Below are 6975 nucleotides of genomic sequence, written 5' to 3' on the forward strand. Positions count from 1 at the left end.
CCACTGATAAATGTGCTTTCCTCTTCAATTTTGTTTCAGTACTCAGGTTTTCTTATTCGTAGTATATTTCTTGAAACGGGCTCTCTTCTTTACCCCTCCTCTAGCACAGTAGTAAAAGAACGTCCCCCTCCCTCCCCCTTGCAAAATGAGCCTGCAAATGCTCTCTCCTCTAAGTCCTTAGTGACTTGTTTGCCTGAATAAGGAAGGGGCACGTCTGTAGTAATATTGCATGTTGGATGAGCCCCATTCAGAAAACAATCACAACCAGGTTTCTGTTTATACAGTCCATTAGGTGGACTTACTGTCACAGTGAGAGGTTAGCTAGCCCACCAGGTGCACTGCGCGTGGAGGTGAGGATTTTGCATTTTTAAAAGTGCAAGGAAGCTGACTGCTGGCATGCAAATTGGGTCCCCCAAACATAGGTTCTATTGTTTTATTTCCCCAGTGGGGCTCTATCTGCACTCACCCACTGTCTGGAACCACTGTGCCCATTGTTGCCATTGAATACCAAGGCCCTTAGCAAAGATTTCTATGGCCTTCAACAGGGCTTTCAAGTGGAGGTTGTTTCTAATTTTGCCTTTCATATAAGGATTGGGATTTTAAGGCTGCTGTGAATGTTAATTTACTGACAGTGATATAAAGCATCCATGAAATACGGTATAGAGTTCTCTAGAAAATACTAGTGTGAACATGCACAGAAGAATGTATGATGAAAGGGTTTCAAATCACTTGTGTTAAACATCCAGCGAGACAATGGGTCTGAATGCCTTTTATATACTCTAGAATCCGGCCACAACAAGACAGTAGTTTTGTAATAATTTTTCACATCTTGCATATTTTGAATCTATTATTTGGGGCTGACAATTTTATGTATACACAAATGTCTCTGAAGTGAAGGTGTGAGCCGAGGTTAATGAATAAGCCAAAATGGCAAATACTGAGGCTCTTCCACTCAGCCTGTGTGAAGAAAGAGCAAAACAATCCAGAAAGTATGCCAAGGCTTTCTGTAATTTACAGAGCCCTTGTCCTTTCCAGCCCTTTCCAATTCATGTTTCTTCTTGTTCGGTTGTTCAACTGTTGCTTACCATTTTTGCCTTATATTTGACTTACTGTCTTGTTTTCATAGTTGAGCTTATAAATGATAAAAGCATGAACAAGAAACTTATCAGAAGCTTCCATCACTGAGCCGAAGCTCTCAGATTTAGGGTGTGGTTCACTTGTGTCTTTCATGTAATTTTTGCTCTCTCTGCAGGCCAGCCTTGTTCTGCTGAGAACTTGTGGTTGCTGCCTTTCTCATTATTTCCTTATTTCGGTTTCTAGTGGTGTGCACGTGTGGGGCTTTAAGAATATTCTTCTTATCCTATATGTATCCTCTTAACATATACCTAAGAGTTGTGAGCATTAGGAGTAATGGGATAGACTTGAGACAGCTCAACTTTATTCTTGTCTGGAAGATCTTGTGTCACACAATAATAGAAAAGTAGAAAATTTGGAGCCAGAACACAACATATGGGTCTCCGATATCATGTGGTCCTCTCTATACATAACCCACCTTGGACCACGTCCACCGGGTATTCAGTTCCTGGCAGCGCTAGAAACACTTGGTGAAACACGGACTCGCCGCTAACCAAGCAGTTCTGTGGCTCTGCCCCCAAGGATGGTATAACAGTGGGACTTTGGTGTATTTCATAGAAAGAAACACACACGCAAATATGGGCATGTAGGGAATGATTGTGTTTACCCACCTTCCAACAGGGTCTCAACACATTCTTCTATTTCATCCTGCACACTTGTAGACAAATAGTACATTTGTTTTAACGACTCTATGAGTCTTGATAGAGTTGACTTCAGGAGGAGTCTGTACATCATCCTGCTGTTACAGCTAGGGCCACATTGTAAGTACTCAGTACGCTTTCATTTTAGTAATGAGTGAATGCATCTGTCAAGATGAAAATAAGGATTTCCAAGTTAGATTCATTTTGTTGGTCTTTCACCTTTGGCACCTCTAATTACTTTTCTTCTTTGAAAGATTGACCTCAAGCAATATCGTTGCTGTTGCTAATTTAAAAATCTCCGTTTCCTATATTCATTGAGAAAATGTTTACCAAATGCCTAGCATGGTTCTTGACACACGGTAGGCATGCATTGTTAGAATCAAAGTTTGTTAAGCTCTTCCTTTCCAACCGGGGCCGGGCAGAATGGCTCCTGCAAAGAAGGGTGGCGAGAACAAGAAAGGTCATTCTGCCATCAGCGAGGTAGTGACCAGAGAACATACCATAGACATTCACAAGTGCATCCATGGAGTAGGTTTCAAGAAGTGTGCCCCTCAGGCACTCAAAGTGATCCAGAAATTTGCCATGGAGTATGTGGGGGCTCCAGATGTAGGCATCGATACCAGGCTCAATAGAGCTGTCTGGGCCAAAGGAATAAGGAATGTTCCATACCATATCCATATGCGGTAGTCCAGAAAATGTAACAAAGATGAAGATTCAACAAACAAACTCTATATGTTGGTTACCTATGTACCTGTCACCACTTTCAAAAATCTACAGAAAGTTAAGGCAGATGAGGACTAACTGCTGATTGTTAAATAAAGGTATAAAAGTGAAAAAATACAGCCACAAAACAAAAGTTTGTTAAAAATAATGTACTGGTAGGTTCAATTGCACTGAATAAAAGAAAAAATATATTAAAAGGGTATGGCATCTGGGGCGCCTGGGTGGCTCAGTCGGTTGAGCGTCCGACTTCGGCTCAGGTCATGATCTCGTGGTCCGTGAGTTCGAGCCCCGCGTCGGGCTCTGTGCTGGCAGCTCAGAGCCTGGAGCCTGTTTCCGATTCTGTGTCTCCCTCTCTCTCTGCCCCTCCCCCGTTCATGCTCTGTCTCTCTCTGTCTCAAAAATAAATAAACGTTTAAAAAAAAAAGGTAAGGCATCTACAAGCTGTAATGCAAACAGGAATTGTAGGGGTACAGATTGGCCTTAAACCATATAGAAAAAAAGGAGAAAGGGAAGAAGATTGAAGAAGGAAGACAGAAAAGAATTGTTTCAATCTCCTATTATTAAAATTCCATCTTATTTTGGATAAAAATAAATGTCGTTCCCCATACTTGTTTTGACATTTAAAAAATTGTGATAAAATACACATAAACAGACTTTACCATTTTAACCATTTTAAAGTGTACAATACAGCAGTATTTAGTACACTCATAATGTTGTGCATCAATCACCACTCTCTAGTTCCAGAGCACTTTTATTACCCCAAGGGAAACCCCATACCCATTAAGCAGTCACTCTCCACTCCTCTCTCCTTTAAATCCCTAGTAAGCACTAATCTTCCTGTCTGTATGTCTTTGTGGATATATGATATAAATGGAATCATACAATATGTGGTGTGGCATTGGACCACTGATGTATTTCATTTAGCATAAAATGTTTGAGATTCACCCATGTAGCATTTGTCAGTACTCAGCATTTCATTCCTTTTTTAGGGCTGAATAATGTTCCATTGTATGGATGCATTGTATGTGTCCACTAATCCATCGATAGACATATCGGTTGTTTCCCCCTTTTGGTTATCGTGAATAGTGCTGCTATGAACATTTGTGTATGAGTCTTAGTTTGAACACCTGTTTGCAGTTCTTTCACACTTATACCAAGTTATGGAATTGCTAGGCCACATGGTAATCCTCTGACTAGCTCATTGAGGAACCACCATCGTGTTTGCCACCGTGGCCAAGTCGTTTTACATTCCCACCAGCATTATATGAGGGTTCCAACTTCTCCACATCCTCACCCACACTTATTACATTCCATGTTTAAAATTGTAGCCATCCTAGTGGGTGTAATTCTTTTTCACTCTAAATGTTCTCCCAACCCCCCACCTCAGAAGTCTGCAGTACTGGGCATGGCACAACGAGGTACTGCACACAATTAGTGCTGGCTGAGGGTCACACAGTGAAGGAGACACTGTTTGGCTGTTGTGCCTCTACATCCTCATTCTGTACCCTTTCTTGATTTATCTGTAGCCATGCCTCTTCTCCCCTTTTTTTTAAAATTTTTTTTTTTTTTTTAATTTTTGTTTTCAACGTTTATTTTATTTTTGGGACAGAGAGAGACAGAGCATGAACGGGGGAGGGGCAGAGAGAGAGGGAGACACAGAATCGGAAACAGGCTCCAGGCTCTGAGCCATCAGCCCAGAGCCCGACGCGGGGCTCGAACTCCCGGACCGCGAGATCGTGACCTGGCTGAAGTCGGACGCTTAACCGACTGCGCCACCCAGGCGCCCCTAAAATTTTTTTTAACATTTATTTATATTTGAGATAGAGAGAGACACAGCATGAACGGGGGAGGGGCAGAGAGAGAGGGAGACACAGAATCTGAAACAGGCTCCAGGCTCTGAGCTGTCAGCACAGAGCCCGACGCGGGGCTGGAACTCACGGACCACGAGATCATGACCTGAGCCAAAGTCGGCCGCTTAACTGACTGAGCCACCCAGGCGCCCCTCTTCTCCTCTTTTTTCTGGTGCTTCGTTTCTGCCTTGCTCAAGGTCTGACTAACTCCCATCGAGAGAATTCTACAGCAGCTCACTCCTGATTGGAGCATTTAATTTTTTTTTATTAAAAATGTTTTTAATGGTTATTTGTTTTTGAGAGAGACAGAGAATGTGAGCTGGGGAGGGGCAGAGAGAGAGGGAGACAGAATGCGAAGCAGGCTCCAGTCTCTGAGCCGTCAGCACAGAGCCCAATGTGGGGCTCAAACTCACGGACCACGAGATCGTGACCTGAGCTGAAGTCAGATGCCCAACCGATGGAGCCACCCAGGCGCCCCTAATTTAATTTAAAAAGTTATTTAAGTTATTTATTTATTTTCAGAGAGAGAGAGGTGGAGAGAGAGAGAGAGAGAGAGAGAGAGAGAGAGAGAGAGAGAGAATCCCAAGCAGGCTCTGCACAGTCACCATGCAGCCCGATGCAAGGCTCGATCCCACCAAGCATGAGATCGTGATCTGAGCTAAAATCAAGAGTCGGACACTTAACTGACTGAGTCACCCAGGTGCCTCTGGGGGTGTTTAAGAGGGCAACTAAACTTGTGAAATGTCCAGCATCAGTCATTAGGCACATTTTTAGGAGACAGGGAGTAGACAATAGGCTTCCTGTGGGCAGCTATTTTATGCAGTGTTCATGAATTCCGTCTGTTGACTGGATAAACGGGATGCTGAGTGTGAATGAGGCTCTCATCACAAAGCACATAAAAACGAGTCTATTGGTCGCTTGTCAGGAGAGCAGGCTTTCGTTCATTTAATAAGAATTGGCTGAATGCTTAGTTAATGCCAGGCACTGGGCGAGGCATTGTGGGTTGAATCTGTGCTGGATCCTACCCTCGAGGAGTTGTTCTTACAAGCAGTAGGTTGGGCTGATTAGTTATGGGTATAGCCCAGTCAGAACGTCTGGGCTGCCTCGTGAGTTGTGGAGAGCGTGTGTTCAGTGGCCGGCCAGGTAGACAAATACAGTCTGGGTCCCCGAAAAAAGCAAAATGAACTTAGCCATACTCACTGTGAAGCTGTGACTCCTGCACGAATGCTTTGGCTCCCCATTTCTCATACCCTAGACCTGCTCTGTCCAATACAGTAGCCACATGTGGTCTTGGAGTACTTGAAATGTGGGCAGTGCAATGAGGAACTGAATTTTGAATTACGACTAATGAAAAAATTTATTTCAATTATACAATATGATGCCAACCTCTCCCATTTCCCCCATCCCCCCAACCCGTGGCAACCACTTTTCTACTCTGTTTCTGTTTGACGTTTTATTTGGATTCTGCATATATGTGATACCATGCAGTATTGGTCTTTCCCTGTCTGATTTATTTCACTTAGCACAACGTCCTTAAGGTCCATCTGTATTGTTGCAAATGGGAGGATTTCCTTTTTTCTCATGACTGAATAATATTCTACTGTGTGTCCCCTTTGTCCATTCATCTGTTAATGGACCCTTAGGTTGTTTTCATGCCTTGGAGATCCTGTTTTCATTTCCAGATAATTAGTTGTGATTAATTCATATTTTAAAACTGATATTTGATTCAGTTATGGGAAACCTTTTAAGTGTATTTAGAACCATTTGGGTATGTGAATCCACTTTATCAACTGTAAATGTTATGAGATCTAAATATAGATCAAATGTTTCCAGCGAGCATTTAGCATCTGAATTGAGGTATGGTATAAGTGTAAAACACACACCAGTTTTCAGAAACATAGTATAAAAAAGAATGTAAATGGCCTCCTTAATTATTTTTTATATAAATTATATTTGAAATGATAATAGTTTGGACATACTGGGTTAAAGGAAAACCAATATGAAAATTATTTTCTCCTGCTTCCTTTTACTTCACAAAAGGGGGCTTCTGGAAAATTTAAAATGACTTCTGTGCCTCACGCGGTGTTTCTACTGGATAGTGCCACTCTAGAAGAACACTAGGGTCACCACATGCTATTTAATGCAAGTGTATTTACTATAAAACTTCCCCTTTGGAATTCTACTTTATTCAGTCATAACTCCCAAGGATACCATCACCTTGCCAAGCTTCTCAAGGCTGACTTCAACCAAAATGGCAAAGAAGTGAAGCTTTGTCTGGGACTTTCTCAGAGCCCTCTTTTGAAATGCATCCTTTCCCTTTCAGACCCTGTCCAGTTCTCTCAAACTATGCTCCCCCAGGCTTTAGTTGAGTGACAAAGCCATCCAATAGAGTAATTCACACTAAAATGATCTTAGCGTAATGTGCTATTCCTCTCAGGAATAGCTGCATTTGAAAATTTATTGCCTTCAGGGAGCAACAGTTAACTCAAAGGGATGGATTTAAGGGTAGTATTTTCCATACCGTGACCTCAAGATTCTCTTCCTTTGGGGCTCCTAGGAGGTTCGGTCAGTTGAGTGTCCGACTTCAGCTCAGGTCATGATCTCACGGTTCGTGAGTTTGAGCCCCG

At 42.5% G+C, this 6975-nt stretch overlaps 1 pseudogene; it reads left to right on the top strand.

Moving 5' to 3' along the window:
- Positions 1-2174: 2174 nt before the first annotated feature.
- Positions 2175-2607, top strand: LOC121025132 (60S ribosomal protein L31-like; annotated as a pseudogene).
- Positions 2608-6975: the final 4368 nt, after the last annotated feature.

This window comes from Herpailurus yagouaroundi, unplaced genomic scaffold (assembly GCF_014898765.1).
Source record: "Herpailurus yagouaroundi ecotype Mexico unplaced genomic scaffold, PumYag 67503, whole genome shotgun sequence".
NCBI lineage: Eukaryota > Metazoa > Chordata > Mammalia > Carnivora > Felidae > Herpailurus > Herpailurus yagouaroundi.